Genomic DNA, 18,546 nt, shown 5'->3' on the forward strand with positions numbered 1-18,546 from the left:
CCCTCCTCAGAGTAGCCTCTTTTAACTGGTAAAGAGGGAGAAGATTGGACTTTTTTGGACAGTGAGGAATGTGGGGAATCCACTGTGGTGGATGTTTATGTTAATTTTTAAGTAGTTGTGTGTGTCTTGTGATGTTGGCTTTTTTCGTATGGTAATTTGCATATCACTGCACCTTCATTAGTAGCCGTAACCATAAAAGACCTTTGAAGCCCACTTTATCTTCACAAGTTTAAATAATAATATTTTATTTTTAATTGTCTACTGTGCATTGTGTTTTTATCCTTGCGAGCAAAGCACCAAGGCAAATTTCTTGTATGTATACATATGTATGTAAATGTGGAAAGTATCCTCTCCTATGGCATCCTGGTGTGGTTTGCTAGCTGCACTGTGGCTGAGATGAGGGCACGGCAGAGAGTTATTAAAACTGCACAGAGCATCACAAATGCTCACCTGGCCTCCCTGGATGACAGATACAGGGCCCGATGCTTGCGCTGGGCCACAAACATCATGCAGGACACATCCAACCACCTTTTCACTCTGCTACCCTCTGGGAGGCGATACAGGTCTCTGAAGCCAAAAAAATAGTTTCTGCCCATGTGCAATAACAGAACTTAACACTAACAGAGAACACCGGGGGAAGCACAATATAATTTGGGGTGCAAGATAATGCGAAATATTCTTTTAAAATATTTTTAATACCTATTTATTATTTTTTACTGATTTGTGTATATGTGAGTCAATGGCTGTTGTGTTTGTTCTTTTCAGGCCAAAGGAGATTCAATGGAATTTTGTTGCACAGTATTGTGCAATGACAATAAACATATTCTATTCTACATACTTGGCTAATAAAACATTTATTCATTCATTCATTAGTGTAGCTGGGACATGATGTATCACCGTATCACTCTCAGACGAATAATGGGCGGAGATCGCGTTAGAACATGGGAGGGACACACAATGAGGTCTGACATCTAGGACAGGGGTCGGCAACATTCGGCCCACGGGCCGGATGCGGCCCGGATCCGAGTGTGTTTTTTTTTTCAATTTATTTTGAAAACCTGGGAACTGCAGCTAGTCCCGGAGCAAGCGAGCCGACCTGGGAACTGCAGCTAGTCCCGGGCTGCTAGAGTCTAGGAGCTGGCGGGCTCCGACTGGAATAGGCCTTGAGGGCTCCTGTCGCAGAGCGTGTGGTCTTAAGCCTCTGTCCCACTTACGCGACCTTTATAGGCAACTGCCACGGCCTGTGATAGGCCGTGAGAGGTCTCCTACAGTCGTGAGAGTTCCCCCGCGACATGTCGCCGGGGGGGGGGAGGGGTCGCCTGTGTGGTTGTGGGCGGTCTCCTATGGTCGTGAGAGGTCTCCAGAGAGTCATAGCGTCGTCTTTCTGGTCGCCGCTGTGTTTTCAACATGTTGAAAACTCAGCGGGACCTATCACGGGTGGTGGTAGTCGCCTGTAACGCTCGCGTAAGTGGGACAGGCCCTTTACCATCGGGAGCTGGCCGACTTCGGAGGCTGGTGGTGGCGAGGTTTGCTGCAATGTTTCCCAAAACAGCAGAAAAAGCAAGAATAATGCAAAAAAAAACTTGCGCTCACAGAACTTTAGACATGTTGGAATCAAGAGTCTGTAGATTGGGCGAGGGCCAGCAACATTTTTGTCTCGTCAAGTCGACAATTGACTTTATAAACAGGAAAGTTTTCTTTGTTAAAGTGGCCCTGTTGGAACGTGTCCCAACACTGCGGGAGACTTGCTTTTTAATCTGTCGCAAGAAACGAAACACATCAGAGGTGGAGTTGGGTTCAAGATGCCTATGCAAGGAGGGAGGCGGAGTTTGGAGAGGCGGAGTCCCGGGCGGTGTATTAATATCGCCTCTTCTCCAGGAATAAACTCAGAACACGAATGATTCTTCAACTCTTCCTGTTGTTAGCACCTGGTCTATCTTATCTCAATCCAGCAGAGCCATGTGTCAGGGTTGCAGTCGCCACTTTCGCCTTGTGTCTGTTGTCCCAAGACGGGACGACAAGGGCAGGCCGTTGCCGGACCAGCAGGGGAGCGGCGTGAAGTTGGCACTGGTCAAGCGCTCGTCTCCGGCCATAGCTCGTGTCTCGGGTCGCCGCCGGGCTGTTAAAGTCCTCTACCCTGCGCAGGTGAGAGAAAAAGCATCACTTTTCTTGGGAGGGGGGGGAGGGAAAGGGCCGTTCTGTCCATCCTTCACCTGCTCAGGCAAGATATGCAGAAGATAGACTCAGTGCTGGAGTATCTCAGCAGATCAGGCAGCATCTCTGGAGAAGATAGACTCAGTGCTGGGATATCTCAGCAGACCAGGCAGCATCTCTGAGGAAGATAGACTCAAAATGCTGGAGTAACTCAGAGAATCAGGCAGCATCTCTGAGGAAGATAGACTCAAAGTGCTGGAATATCTCAGCAGATCAGGCAGCATCTCTGGAGAAGATAGACTCAGTGCTGGGATATCTCAGCGGATCAGGCAGCATCTCTGAGGAAGATAGACTCAAAATGCTGGAGTAACTCAGAGAATCAGGTCGAATCTCTGAGGAAGATAGACACAAGTTTCTTATAGAAACTTACAAAATACTTAAAGGGTTGGACAGGCTAGATGCAGGAAGATTGTTCCTGATGTTGGGGAAGTCCAGAACAAGGGGTCACAGTTTAAGGATAAAGGGGAAATCTTTTAGGACCGAAATGAGAAAAAACATTTTTTACACAGAGAGTGGTGAATCTGTGGAATTCTCTGCCACAGAAGGTGGTTGAGGCCACAGTTAATTGGCTATATTTAAGAGGGAGTTAGATGTGGCCCTTGTGGCTAAAGGGATCAGGGGGTATGGAGAGAAGGCAGGTACAGGGTACTGAGTTGGATGATCAGCCATGATCATATTGAATGGCGGTGCAGGCTCGAAGGACCGAATGGCCTACTCCTGCACCTATTTTCTTTGTTTCTATGTTTAAAATGCTGGAGTAACTCAGAGAATCAGGCAGCATCTCTGGAGAAGATAGACACAACATGCTGAAGTATCTCAGCGGATCAGGCAGCATCTCTGGAGAACATGGATAGTTGACATTTCACGTCTGAAGAAAGGTCCCAACCTGAAACATCAGCTGCCTGTGTTCTCGAGATGCTGCCTGAGCTCCAGCACTTTGTAATTGAGAATCTTCGAGCCTTGTTCCTGCCTGTCTGTCTGCCTGGGTCGTGGTGTACAGATACTAGTAGCAAACCCTGCGAGGTGGGAAAGGCTCCCTTGGGTATCCTAGCCGCATTCGGCCCACCAGGTCCGCGCCGAGCCGATCCCCGCATATTAAGACTACCCTACACCCACGAGGGACATTTTTTACATTTTACCAATTAACACGTCTTTGGAGGGCGGGAGGGAACCGAAGATCTCGGGAAAAAAACCCCGCGTGGTCACGGAGAGATCGTGCAAACTCCGTACAGACAGCACCCGTAGTCGGGATCCGAACTGTGAGGCAGCAACTCTACCGCTGCGCCACCGTGACCGCTCTTAGTTCGATATTTTAAATAATTGTACAGTGTTAGTGTGCGGAGATTGTTGGTCAGTGCGGGCTCGGCGGGCCGAAGGGCCTGTTTCCACGCTGTTTCTCTGCACTAAACTAAACGACCCATTGTTGAGCCATGCGACAGAAATGCACATTTATGTTGTTGAGTTGTGAACAATGCAACAGAAATGCTAACCTATCCTCTGTTCTTTGCCCATCTATAGGTCCACATGTATCTTCCCCCTCAGAAGAAGGACTGGGTGAAGAGGATGCTCTTCATTCTCTTGTCCATTGTCGCTGTCCAAGTGCTCCAAGCCACCGAGGACAACGAGGATTTGGACAAGTCTCTCGCCTTGCCAACTGTGCCAGTCTGTGCCATGCCATTGTTGCCCACCAATGGATCCGCCTTGCAGATGCCAAGCGGGGCAAACAACTGCTACCCAACTGTCCGAAGCCAACAGTGGACAATCGTGGAGGTCGCTGGCCAACTATCCAAGGGGAACGGATCTTCCCCCAACCAGGACTTTGCCAGGGAGCTTCCCAATCCACTGCGCATCACCTTTTACATCAAGAGTGGATCTGCCCCAAAATTCTCTTCTCCCGTCCAGTGAGGAGGTGAAGGGGAACTCTGAAGTTTGACTCAAACTCCCCCCCTGCTGGCCAAGATGAGCCAATATCTCTGACTACATAGAACTGGTCTCTCGAGTATCCATTGCTTCCCTTCCTGGACTTGAGAGGCACTGGGCCTATAAAATTCAGAGGGAACTTTGTCAAGGACTTTGAGCATGGAGAAAACCGTTGATATATATCAACCATCTTGCGTCTGTGTCTGTCAACAGTCTACATCCTCAGCGTCACCCCCAGCAGAAATTAATTCCCACCCCTGCTCTAAATCAACTATTCTTACTTAGAGTAATACAGCATGGAAACAGGCCATTCGGCCCAACAAGCCCATGCTAACCCAGCTCCTTAGACTCATTCAGCATGGAAAGAGGCCCTTCAGCCCAGCCTGCCCATGCAGACCAAGCTGCCCCATCTACACTAGTCCCCACCTGCCCGCTTTTCACCCAGACCCTGTCCATGTACCTGTCCAAATGTTATTTTAAATGTTATTCCTATTTATCTATCTATTGTCTTATTTATTTGCTTGCTGTGTAAGCAATTTTTGATTTTATTGATGGAAATTTAATATAAATGTTAAAACAAAAATGTTCAGGTCTCTTTTGAACGCTTATTTGTAACCTCGTTAAAGAAGCTTAAGCTACACCTCAGTATGTTCTGTGAACAGACTTTAATAAAAGATAATTTGGAAATAAATCTCCTTGCAATTTTATTAACAGCCTCTCGATAACGTTAATAATTTTAAGTTCAAAGGTTTTGCAATATTGTTTTAACAATTAGTTTCGTTTCAAGACACAGCGATACACCTTTGGGACGACGAGTCCGTGCCGACCATTGATCACGTTAGACTGGTACAGAACTAGGGTGGGGGAGGGATGGGCAGAGGGAAAGCAAGGGCTACTTGGAGTTAGAGAAATCAATGTTCATATCGCTGGGGTGTAAGCTGCCCAAGCAAAATATCAGGTGCTGTTCCTCCAATTTGCGCTGGGTCTCACTCTGACAATGGAGGAGGCCCAGGACAGAATGGCCAGTGTGAGAACGGGAGGGGGAGTTGAAGTGTTTAGCAACCGGGAGATCGGGTCGGTTTAGATGGAGTGAGCAGAGGCGTTCAACTCTGAAGGGTCCCACTAAGAGAGTCCTTCCCAGACATCGTCCAACAGGCAAGCGGACAACGCCCAAACAACAGGAAACACATTTTCCACCCTCCTGCTGGAAGTAGCTGTGAAGAGGCTATTTGGCTTCCACACCTAAAGTCGTCTGGACTGGTTTGATGAGTTCAAGGGGATCCAGGAACGCATTAAGCACAAAATGCAAGACGCACCCTGTTTAGAAGTTCCACCATACCTCACGGGAAAGGAAACACAGAAAATAGAAACATAGAAACATAGAAAATAGGTGCAGGAGTAGGCCATTCTGCCCTTCGAGCCATTCAATATGATCATGGCTGATCATCCAACTCAGTATCCTGTACCTGCCTTCTCTTCATACCCCCTGATTCCTTTAGCCACAAGGGCCACATATAACTCCCTCTTAAATCCAGCCAATGAACTGTCCTCAACTACCTTCTGTGGCAGAGAATTCCACAGACTCACTACTCTCTGTGTAAAAAATGATTTTCTCATTTCGGTCCTAAAAGATTTCCCCCTTTTCCTTAAACTGTGACCCCTAGTTTGTGGACTTCCCCAACATCGGGAATAATCTTCCTGCATCTAGCCTGTCCAACCCCTTAAGAATTTTGTAAGTTTCTATAAGATCCCCCCTCAATCTTCTAAATTCAAGCGAGTACAAGCCGAGTCTATCCAGTCTTTCTTCATATGAAAGTCCTGACATCCCAGGAATCAGTCTGGTGAACCTTCTCTGTACTCCCTCTATGGCAAGAATGTCTTTCCTCAGATTAGGAGGAAACAGCCCCACAGGCATCTTAATGTGAGGACCAACGTATTTTGGTCAAAAAGCTGGAGTAACTCAGCGGGACAGGCAACATCTCTGAAGAGAAGGAATGGGTGACGTTTTTCGGGTCGAGACCCTTCTTCAGACTGAGAGTCATGGCATAGCTACCCCTTGCATGGGGTAGCGCAGTGGACTGGGGTATTGTTACTCCTCCCGGCGGGGTGTTCGGCGCTGTGGACTGGGGGTGTTATTGCTCCTAGGTACACAAAAATGCTGGAGAAACTCAGCGGGTGCAGCAGCATCTATGGAGCGAAGGAAATGGGTAACGTTTCGGGCCGAAACCCTTCTACAGACGTTCAACGTTTCGGCCCGAAACGTTGCCTATTTCCTTCGCTCCATAGATGCTGCTGCACCCGCTGAGTTTCTCTAGCATTTTTGTGTACCTTCGATTTTCCAGCATCTGCAGTTCCTTCTTGAACACTTGTTATTACTCCTCCCTTGTCTTAGGGCGGCGCTGTGGACTGGGGTGTTATTACTCCTCCCATCCATGTGGGGGCGCTGTGGACTGGGGGTGTTGTTACTCCTCCCATCCATGTGGGGGCGCTGTGGACTGGGGGTGTTGTTACTCCTCCCTGCCATGTGGGGGCGCTGTGGACTGGGGGTGTTATTACTCCTCCCATCCATGTGGGGCGGCGATGTGGGACTGGGGGGTGTTGTTACTCCTCCCGCCATGGGGCGGCGATGTGGACTGGGGGGTGTTGTTACTCCTCCCGGCCATGTGGGGGCGCTGTGCACTGGGGGTGTAATTACTCCTCCCGGCCATGGGGCGGCGCTGTGGGGCGGGTCCGGACGGGGCGGGTCCGTGAGTCTCCGGCCTGAAGTAAACAGGCGGCCCCGACAGAGAGAAGCGACGCGGCCGCGACAGGTGAGTGGATGAGTGGGTGAATGAGTGGGAGCCGGGCCCGGGGATGGAGATGGAGATGGAGCCGGAGATGGATCAGGAGATGGAGCAGCGAGCGGGGCGAGGGTCGAGGGTCGGGGGTTGGGGTCCAGGGTCCGGGGCCCAGCCGCCAGGCTGGGATTCACCGATTAAACCCCTTGAAGGGGAGTGAGACCAGGCCTTAATCAATCTGTGGAGAGAGATCACAGTTTAAATATGTTGAGGAGAGAGAGATCAGGGTTTAAATAGTTTGAGGAGGGAGATCAGGGTTCATGGTTTAGCCCCCTTGAGGAAGGTGTGATTCAGGTTTAAACAGCTTGAGGAGGTGGGTTTAATTAAACTGTGGAGGGTGAAATCGGGGTTTAAATATGTTGAGGAGAGAGAGATCAGGGTTTAAATGTGTTGAGGAGAGGGAGATCAGGGTTTAAATATGTTATGGGGATAAAGATCAGGGTTTAAATATGTTATGGGGATAAAGATCAGGGTTTAAATGTGTTGAGGAGAGGGAGATCAGGGTTTAAATATGTTATGGGGATAAAGATCAGGGTTTAAATATGTTGAGAGAGAGATCAGGGTTTAAATATGTTATGGGGATAAAGATCAGGGTTTAAATATGTTGAGAGAGATCAGGGTTTAAATATGTTGAGGAGAGGGAGATCGGGAAGATCATTAAAGACCCCTCCCACCCCAACCATGGACTGTTTGCCCTCCTCCCATCAGGGAGGCGGTACAGGAGCCTCAGGTCTCGTACCAGTGGGATGAGGAACAGCTTCTACAATAATACCATCACATTGCTGAACTCGAAGCCCCGCCGATAGACTTCTCCAGTCTCTCCGTCCACATTGTTCGATTATTGTTTGATTATTCTGTATTTTTATTTATATTTCTATTTTGCGCTATACTACAGACTGACGCTAAACTGCATTTTGTTGTACCCATACTCGTATTTGTGCAATGACATTAAAGTTGAATTGAATTGAATTGAATTAAATAGGTTGTGGAGAGAGCTCAGAGGTGTTAGAGAGCTCAGAGTTTAAATGTTAGAGAGCTCAGAGTTTAAATGTTAGAGAGCTCAGAGTTTAAATGTTAGAGAGATCAGGGTTTAAATGTGTGAGGATAAAGATCGGGGTTTAAATGTGTGGAGAGAGATCGGGGTTTAAATGTGTTGAGGAGAGAGAGATCAGGGTTTAAATGTGTTGAGAGGGAGATCAGGGTTTAAATGTGTTGAGGAGAGGGAGATCGGGGTTTAAATGTGTTGAGGAGAGGGAGATCGGGGTTTAAATGTGTTGAGGAGAGGGAGATCAGGGTTTAAATGTGTTGAGGAGAGGGAGATCAGGGTTTAAATGTGTTGAGGAGAGGGAGATCAGGGTTTAAATGTGTTGAGGAGAGGGAGATCGGGGTTTAAATGTGTTGAGGAGAGGGAGATCAGGGTTTAAATGTGTTGAGGAGAGGGAGATCAGGGTTTAAATGTGTTGAGGAGAGGGAGATCAGGGTTTAAATGTGTTGAGGAGAGGGAGATCAGGGTTTAAATGTGTTGAGGAGAGGGAGATCAGGGAGTAAATGGGTTGAGGAGGTGGGTTCATGGTTTAGCCTCCCTGAGGAGGGTGTGATTCAGGTTAAACAGCTTGAGGAGGTGGGTTTAATTATCGTGCCATTTCTGACACTTCCCTACCATTCCTTGACCTCACCATCTCCACCGCAGGGGACAGACTTCTGACCGTCATACACTACAAACCAACTGACTCGCATGGCTATCTGGACTACACGTCTTCCCACCCTGCCCCCTGTAAAGACTCCATCCCCTACTCCCAATTCCTCAGCCTACGCCGCATCTGTTCCCAGGATGAGACGTTCCACACCAGGGCATCAGAAATGTCCTCGTTCTTCAGGGAACGGGGATTCCCCTCCGCCACCATAGATGAGGCTCGCACCAGGGTCTCATCCATACCCCGCATCACTGCTCTCTCTCCCCATCCCCGCACTCGCAACAAGGGCAGAGTCCCCCTAGTCCTCACATTTCACCCCACCAGCCGGCAAATACAACACATAATCCTCCGCCATTTCTGCCACCTCCAACGTGACCCCACCACTCGCCACATCTTCCCATCTCCCCCCATGTCTGCCTTCCGCAAAGACCGCTCCCTCCGCAACTCCCTTGTCAATTCTTCCCTTCCCTCCCGCACCACCATCTCCCCGGGCACTTTCCGTTGCAACCGCAAGAAATGCAACACCTGTCCCTTTACCTCCCCCCTCGACTCCATTCAAGTACCCAAACAGTCGTTCCAGGTGCGACAAAGGTTCACCTGTATCTCCTCCAACCTCATCCGCTGCTCTAGATTTACATCGGGGAGACTAAGCGGAGGTTGGGCGATCGTTTCGCCGAACACCTCCGCTCGGTCCGCAAGAACCTACCTGAACTCCCGGTGGCTCAGCACTTCAACTCCCCCTCCCATTCCCAATCCGACCTCTCTGTCCTGGGTCTCCTCCATTGCCAGAGTGAGCAACACCGGAAATTGGAGGAACAGCACCTCATATTCCGCCTGGGTTGCTTGCGTCCGGATGGCATGAACATTGAATTCTCCCAATTTTGCTAGCCCTTGCTGTCTCCTCCCCTTCCTTAACCCTCGAGCTGTCTCCTCCCATCCCCCTGTCCTCGGGCTCCTCGTCCTCCCTTTTTCCTTCCTTCTCCCTCCCCCACCCCCCATCAGTCTGAAGAAGGGTTTCGGCCCGAAACGTCGCCTATTTCCTTCGCTCCATAGATGCTGCTGCACCCGCTGAGTTTCTCCAGCATTTTTGTGTACCTTGGGTTTAATTAAACTGTGGAGGGTGAAATCGGGGTTTAAATATGTTGAGGAGAGAGACCAGGGTTTAAATGTGAGGAGAGAGAGGGAGATCAGGGTTTAAATGTGAGGAGAGAGAGGGAGGTCAGGGTTTAATTAATCTGTGGAGCATGAAATCAGGGTTTAAATATGTTGAGGAGAGAGATCAGAGTTTAAATGTGAGAAGAGAGAGGGAGATCAGGGTGTAAATGGTTTAGCCCCCTTGAGGGTGTGATTCAGGTTTAAACAGCTTGAGGAGGTGGGTTTAATTAATCTGTGGAGGGTGAAATCGGGGTTTAAATATGTTGAGAGAGATCAGGGTTTAAATGTGAGGAGAGAGATGAGGGAGTAAATAGGTTGAGGTGGGTTCATGGTTTAGCCTCCTTCAGGAGGGTGCGATTCAGGTTTAAACAGCTTGAGAAATGTGTAGGAAGGAACCGCAGATGCTGGTTTAAACCGCAGATAGATACAAAAAGCTGGAGTAACTCAGACTGCTGAGGAAGGGTCTCGACCCGAAACGTCACCCATTCCTTCTCTCCAGAGATGCTGCCTGTCTTGCTGAGTTGCTCCAGCTTTTTGTGTCTGTCAAGGGTCAGAAGAACATGGATCAAGAGAGAGTTAGATTTAGCTCTTGGGGCTAAAGGAATCGAGGGATATGGGGGGAAAAGCAGGAACGGGGTACTGATTTTAGATGATCAGCCATGATCATGTTGAATGGCGGTGCTGGCTGAAAGGGCCGAATGGCCTACTCCCGCACCTGTTTTTCTGTTTCTATGATAGGCTCTGATAATCTGAAGAAGGATCCCGACCTGAACGTCACCTATCCATGTTCTCCAGAGATGCTGTCTGAGCCGCTGAGTTACACCAGCACTCTGTGTCATATCATTTGCCATCTATAATTTCAAGGATACCCAGGTCCCTGAGAACATAACACTTCCCAATCTCTCAGTGTATTACAGTGGCCTCCATAATGTTTGGGACAAAGACCCATCATTTATTTATTCGCCTCTGTACTCCACAATTTGAGATTTGTAAAAGAAAAAAAATCACATGTGGTTAAAGTGCACATGTGGTTAAAGTGTGGTTAAAATGTTTATACATTTTGGTTTCACCATGTAGAAATTACAGCTGTGTTTATACATAGCCCCCCATTTCAGGGCACCATAATGTTTGGGACACAGCAATGTCATGTAAATAAAGTAGTCATGTTTAGTATTTTGTTGCATATCCTTTGCATGCAACCACTGTTTGAGGTCTGTGATTCATGGACATCACCAGTTGCTGGGTGTCTTCTCTGGTGATGCTCTGCCAGGCCTGTATTGCAGCCATCTTTAGCTTATGCTTGTTTTGGGGACTAGTCCCCTTCAGTTTTCTCTTCAGCATATAAAAGGCATTGCTCAATTGGGTTCAGATCGGGTGATTGACTTGGCTACTGAAGAATTGACCATTTTTTAGCTTTGAAAAACTCCTTTGTTGCTTTAGCAGTATGTTTAGGATCATTGTCTTGTTGTAGAATGAACCCCCGGCCAATGAATTTTGAGGCATTTGTTTGAACTTGAGCAGATAGGATGTGTGTATACACTTCAGAATTCATCATGCTACTTCCTTCAGTAGTTGTTTCATCAATGAAGATAAGTGAGCCAGTACCTTCAGCAGCCATACATGCCCAGGCCATAACACCCCCACCACCGTGTTTCACAGATGAGGTGGTATGCTTTGGATCTTGGGCAGTTCCTTCTCTCCTCCATACTTTGCTCTTGCCATCACTCCGATAGAAGTTAATCTTCATCTCATCTGTTCACAAGACCTTTTTCCAGAACTGTGGTTGCTCTTTTAAGTACTTCTTGGCAAACTGATTTTTGCGGCTAACCAGTGTTTTGCATCTTGCAGTGTAGCCTCTGTATTTCTGTTCATGAAGTCTTCTACGGACAGTGGTCATTGACAAATCCACACCTGACTCCTGAAGAGTGTTTCTGATCTGTCGGGCAGCTGTTTGGGGATTTTTCTTTACTATAGAGAGAATTCTTCTGTCATCAGCTGTGGAGGTCTTCCTTGGCCTGCCAGTCCCTTTGCGATTGGTAAACTCACCAGTGCTCTCTTTCTTCTTAATGATGTTCCAAACAGTTGATTTTGCTAAGCCAAAGGTTTGGCTGATGTCTCTAACAGTTTTATTCTTGTTTCTCAGTCTCATAATGGCTTCTTTGACTTTCATTGGCACAACTTTGGTCCTCATGTTGATAAACAGCAATAAAAGTTTCCAAAGGTGATGGAAAGACTGGAGGAAAGACTAGGTGCTGAGAGCTCTCTTATACCTGCATTAAGGAGATATTTAAACACACCTGAGCAATCACAAATGTCTGTGAAGCCATGTGTCCCAAACATTATGGTGCCCTGAAATAGGGGGGACTATATTTCCGCGCTGTATCTCTGAAACTAAACTTCCCCACTCTTGTGTTCTCTTCTTCGCCTCAACATGGAAGCTGGTTTCTGCAAAGTGCTGTTTGGGATTTGTTCTGTTGGAGAGGCTGGATAAATGCCAAGCTGCGAATGACTGTTGAAATAGCCTTGTAATTTTTTTAATTCCTGTGTGGTTATTGCATTGCTGCATAACCGTAGAGTAACCCAACTTCAGGAATGCAAAGAAATGTGTGAGTTTTATAGGTCAATTCATTGAGGAAGTGGGAAACAAACGGTTGTGAAAGTATCGCGTGACTGTTCTGGAAAATCCGGCTGTTTTTATTTCCCAATGTAAAGAGCCATTTGTTACATGTTCGGGCTGCTGACTTGGTTGAGGCTGTGACTTCAACCCCTTGTATTGCCTAATGTCAACAATGTCTCCAGAAAGACCAATGCTTTGATTGCTGTGAAAGAAGGGAAAATTGTCAGCGTCTCCATGAAAGACCAGTTAGTTCCACAACATTCCTCCTTGATTCACAGTATGGCACCCAGATCAGATTGATTCAGATTCAATTTTAAATTGTCAGTGTACAGTACAGAAAAATGCATTCAGCATCTTCTGGACATAGCAAGATGATTTAATAAAAAAATAATAAGTGTCCTTTAGTGGTGATTGGCAGTCACCGAGGTACAACAGTAGAGTGACAGCCGCCGGAAAGAAGCTGTTCCCTTGCTGGTTCGGCCGGAAACCCGACAGTATGTCCATGCAGTCCTTTTCTCTGGGGACAGAAGATAATGATAGACCACCCTCCAGTTTAGTCGGAGACAGAGATATGTGAAAGCTTGTTTCTTAAAAAGCAGATGGCAACAAACGTTGAAGGTAGACCATGGCAATCTTAATTGATTCATCAGACGGAAGTGGCGAGATTACAATGAGCACAAACGTTGCTCAGTGCTTGCTAAGTGCTGGACCTCCTCCCGTAGGCTGATGAGGCCAATCACCGTTGTATCACAGAGTACCACAAAGGGAGTAGAGGAGGGGGCTCAGTTTGCGGTGTTCAGGGTGAATTGAGATACTTGTCTAACCTGAACTCTTATGTTGGTTAGAAAGTCCAGTATCCAGCAGAGGGAGGGATCGAACCCACTCCTGGTGATCAGTTTTGATGGAATATGGCATTCTTACATTCTTACATAACTCGGTTTCTCTGGGAAAGATAGACACTCCAGTTTAGTTCAGAGATATGTGAAAGCTTGTTTCTTAAAAAGCAGTAGACCCTTTCACAACGTTTGCTATAGGCTTCCAACAGAACTGCGGTTTCCAATTAAATTGTTGAGTAACACACTCATCCAATATGGCATGACTGAAAGATGTCCTTTCACAATATCTGGGTCCAAATTGAGCTCATCATCTCTGCAGCGTCAGCTATTTTTTTTTCAATCTTGCCTTCTTATGGCCTTGAAGAAGCACATGTTATTACTGCAGGATTCCATCTTTAATGTCTTTATTAAAAAGACAACCTGTCCTGCATATTGTGTTCCACGTAATTTACAAAGTAATTCAGACTTGGCACCGAGCCATTCTTTTGTTCTACTAGTCCATGCTTTTGTAGAAGAACAACATTTTAGACTTAACTATTAGATCTGACTATTAGGTCTTTCAGATACACCGCGGAAACGGGCCCTTCGGCCTACCGAGTCTCGAGAGAAGTAATGGGTGACGTTTCAGGTCGAGACCTTTCTTCAGACTGATCGTCGGAGAGAGGAGGAGTCTGAAGAATGGTCTCGGGCCGAAACGTCGCCCTTTCCTTCTCTTCAGAGATGCTGCCTGTCCCGCTGAGTTACTCAAGCATTTTTTTCTAACTAGGGACAATTTACAACTTTACCAAGCTAATTAGCCTACAAACCTGTACATCTTTGGGATGTGGGAGGAAACCGGTGCACCCGGGGAAAACCTCCCGTGGGAAATAGTGCAAACATCCGTATAGACAGCACTCATGGTCAGGATTGAACCCGGGTCTCTGGCGCTGTAAGGCAGCAACTCTACCGCTGCGCCACCGTGTCACCCTAAGTCAACCAAGTTTTTATCTTCAGGAAAACTTGCTTAAAGTTTAGTTTGGAGATACAGCTGGGGAAACTGGTTGTATCCCTGGAAACAGGCCCTTTGTCCCACCGAGTCCTTGCCAGCCATCGATCACCCGTTTAAACGAGTTCTAACTCACCCAACTTTCTCACCCACTCCCTGCATGCACTAGGGGGCAATTTACAGAGGCCAATTAACCTACAAACCTACACTTCTTGTGGGAGGTGGGTGGGAACTGGAGCACCTGGGAAAACCCACACGGTCACGGGGTGAACGTGCAAACTCCTCACAGACAGCACCCGAGGTCAGGATCGAACCCGGTTCCGACGAAGGGTCCCGACCTTCTTGGAAAGACATTCTTGCCATAGAGGGAGTACAGAGAAGGTTCACCAGACTGATTCCTGGGATGGCAGGACTTCCATATGAAGAAAGACTAGATAGACTCGGCTTGTACACGCTGGAATTCAGAAGATTGAGGGGGGATCTTATAGAAACTTACAAAATTCTTAAGGGGTTGGACAGGCTAGATACAGGAAGATTATTCCTGATGTTGGGGAAGTCCAGAACTAGGGCTCACAGTTTAAGGATAAGAGGGAAGTCTTTTAGGACCGAGATGAGGAAATCATTTTTTACACAGAGAGTGGTGAATCTGTGGAATTCTCTGCCACAGAAGGTAGTTGAGGCCACAGTTCATTGGCTATATTTAAGCGGGAGTTAGATGTGGCCCTTGTGGCTAAAGGGATCAGGGGGTATGGAGAGAAGGCAGGTACAGGATACTGAGTTGGATGATCAGCCATGATCATGTAGGGGTTTTGCGTTTCCCTTTATTTCCCTTCGGGCCCAACTGCCCGAGTTATTCTCTCCTTTGTCGGAGGGTCAAACGGCCACCACTCCACTCGAGCGGTTACCAAGAGAGAGAATACAACAAAAGGGATTCCCCTAGGTTCTAGACCTCGGAATTATGGTGGGATATGATAAAAGGTTGAATTGACCAGAGTGTGCCGATGAGAGAAAACAGAAACCAAGATGGACTCAAAGCAAGTCTAAAATTTACAGGCTTTATTGAACAATGAGAAATCGAATCTCACCAACACTACATAATACGTGGCTAAACTTATGCTTTAAACTAAGACTATGGACGGAAAACTATCGGGCACGTCGTAAAACTTACTTTACACAACCTTACCCCCCTTTATCTTCTTAACCTCTATACTATTTCGGGAATTTCACCAGGTCACTGGGGTACTTACAGTTTGGGCTCACGAGCTGTCCAGCAGAGCAGAAAGAGAGAGTTAAAGTTGGGCTCACGAGCTGTCCAGCAGGGCAGGAAAAGGAGAGTGAGTTCTGGCTTGACTCCTGTTTTATACCTGAGCTTACTTTGAAACCCCCAGGTGGTCCTCTGGATGAAAAGGGTTCTTTTGATGATTCCCAGTTTCGATCTGGCATGAACAATAGGCTTCCGATGATAAGGGGTTTGCTGATGTCATGATCGATCAGCCTGATCGTTATCCCATCGCCTGGACGGGCTCCTATTGTCTCGATGGATGGGTCATCCAAGATGGTGATTGAGCTTGGGCTGGCCTGTTTACCACCGTCTGCTGAGGCTTGGTTCCTTCCTTTGTGTATCCAAGATAATCTCGTTATCTCCGTCTCAGCCTTTCCTGTCCACCCCAATTCGCACAGTTGTTTGATGCCAAAGTCCACAGGCCAGACAGGTTTGTGGATTGGGGTTTATTTTCGTTGCAGCCAGCAAATTTGTCTTTTTTTAAAATGTCCATGTCCTTATCCGAGTTCTTCCATGATTTTGGAGGATTTGCCCCAATAACTTACATGCCCCTACGATACGTCCAGGCTTGCACGGACCGTATCGATTGACAAAGTTAGTGGGCAATCCTCCAGCCTCAAGAGCTGTAAACACTCCTGGTGAGAAGGTGAAATTATGTACCCCGAAAGCCCCCTTAATTGCTAAACTAGACCCTCGAAGCACATTAACTTACACTATACACCTTTTACTTTACATCAATCCCACAAACCATACAGTACCCTCACGACCATTCCCTGAAAATGCAGGGATTACAACATATGTACAAAAACTATTGCACTAGAGTACAGACATTTTACAGTGATGGGGTGTCGTTATGGTGACGTCGGGCGGCTCGATTTACCAGCTGTTGTAATTTGGCCATCCTCCTCCGCCTTTTAAATTTGCAATTAATGCATAGCAAATACAGCACAATTATCATCTGGCAGATGATCAGAACATGGGACACGATGCGGACCCATGCTGGAACTATGATCCAGGACTCCAGGTCCCACCAACTTGGAGACTTGATCTCTTCGATCTCCCTGGCGATATCCAGAGTCTTTTGTTCCAGGGAGAAGAAGTGTTTGTGCGACAACTCGACCGCCACCAGCAACTCTTTTAATTTTTCATTCACTGGGGGAATATCATACCCAAAATGGGCAACATAGTTAAATAAGTCAGTTACATTTTCTCGTACCGAGAGGTGAACCGAAGAAGGTTCCGGGATGGGTAATATTCGCTGCTGTGCCACATGGACTTCTGCCCTGGGTTTAAAGCAGAAGCTGCTGTGCGGTATCGGGCACCACAGCTGTGATCCGTGCTGATACCGCTGGGCACTTGTGGTGACACAGTACGTCCCACTGCCTATATACGCCACCTGTGGAGGGACATGGTCTGCCGCCATCGCCTCCATGGTGCAGTTTATAGGCTGTGCCCCAACAGCCCTGAACCCACACTGAGGCCTAGCCTCAGCGCCCATGTGCTGGGGACACAGGATTACCTGTGCTCCCCGGCTCCGACAACCCAAAAGGTCAATGCCTGTCACAGCTTGCTCCCTCACTATGACATAGGGCGGGACCTTCCCGTAGCGAATATGCACCCCCCCCACGAACAACTCCCACGTTCTCCACTCGGTACAGAGGAGCTGGTCGTGCCGAGGTTCCCATCACCGGGATTCTTACGACCACTCCCATTATGGTGTGATTGGATTTTCCGCAATCCACCGGTACCGGGTAGGCCTCGGAGGCCACACGAAGCTGACAAGGACTCAAAGTGCTGTTATAAGGGTGTAGCGCTGCTAGGTGCTGGTTGCTTATCCAGGAGGGGACCCGACCTTGCCTCAGGTCTTCCAGGTTGCTTCTCCCCTCCCCCAACAACCACGCACCATACAGCCCACACACCTCATTCTGTGCAGCCTGATCGGACGCATTCCGGTCCTCTTTAATCAAAGCGTTTATCGTTTTTGCATGTGTCTCCAATTGTGCTATGATTTCTTTTAGATGTAGAGTCCTTGCCACCTCTTCGTGCAGTCCCGATCCTACCACCGCATTTTCCTCCCCCAGAACCTTTCGTAACTGGCCCTTCAACTGATTGATCTGCAAGGCCAGTTCTACGTTGTCCATGCTATTAATAATAGATGTCCCCGTGTTAAATGCTGTAAACCCGTCAATAACCACCCCTCGTCTTTGCCTACCGGACCCCAAAGTGAAATCCCCTCCCCCGCGGTACATCTCTTCTATGTCTATGTCCCCAAAATCCAGGTTGTGGAATTTCTGGAACATGTCTTTTAGCAGGGCCTGATATAATAATTCCTTCTCGCGGGGGCACCATGCGGGTAACCGCACTTTCAGTCAAATCCGATGGACTCCTCCGTGACCCCACGAGGCGCCACGCACATCCGGAGGCACATCGTTACCATCATCCATACGGCGGGGCAACTTATCTGGAAAACAAAGCAAAACACCTCCTTGCCTCCACAAAGCTATCCGCCTAAAATGGCATTTGGGGTTTTGATTTTTTTCTGTTGTGGTTTACTTTTCCACAGCACATCCCTTCGATCCCATACTGTCTGTCCCTGTACTCCCCTGTAACTATACAAAACCCTATATCTAATTACCAAACGCTAACTACACAAACCACAGACAAACCAATGCTATATACAACGCCACCCGTCTCCGGGTGGCCAACTCATAACTGGTCCCCGTCACGCTGGGGCCACCCCTCTGGTGGGCCCACCCGTGCAGGCCAGAACTCCTCCTGTCGAGGGGCCTGACTGCCCCTCACCTCCCTTTTCACTACGGGGTTTTGAGATACCCCTACGTTCCCTGTGGAGACTGGGCTCCCTCCAGCTGCACTCCGAAGTGCCCTGTTTCGGCCACTCTCCTTCCCGGCCCTCCTGTGGCCGGCCCTAGCTCTAGGTTTAATTAGGGATGGGGACCACCTTACTGGGGGTTTAGTGACCCTGTCACTCCTACGTCTGACCGGGGG

General features: G+C 48.0%; 1 protein-coding gene across 2 annotated transcripts in view; it reads left to right on the top strand.

The window, feature by feature from the left end:
* Positions 1–6,856: 6,856 nt before the first annotated feature.
* LOC129694424 (flotillin-1-like) overlaps positions 6,857–18,546 on the top strand; it is a 53,939-nt gene continuing 42,249 nt past the window's right edge. For both annotated transcript variants that reach the window (XM_055631140.1, XM_055631141.1), the window contains exon 1: positions 6,857–6,944. The gene's annotated coding sequence lies outside the window, so the exon portion shown is untranslated. The remainder of the gene's footprint in view (positions 6,945–18,546) is intronic.

This window comes from Leucoraja erinacea, unplaced genomic scaffold, assembly GCF_028641065.1.
Source record: "Leucoraja erinacea ecotype New England unplaced genomic scaffold, Leri_hhj_1 Leri_65S, whole genome shotgun sequence".
NCBI classification, from domain to species: Eukaryota; Metazoa; Chordata; class Chondrichthyes; order Rajiformes; family Rajidae; genus Leucoraja; species Leucoraja erinaceus.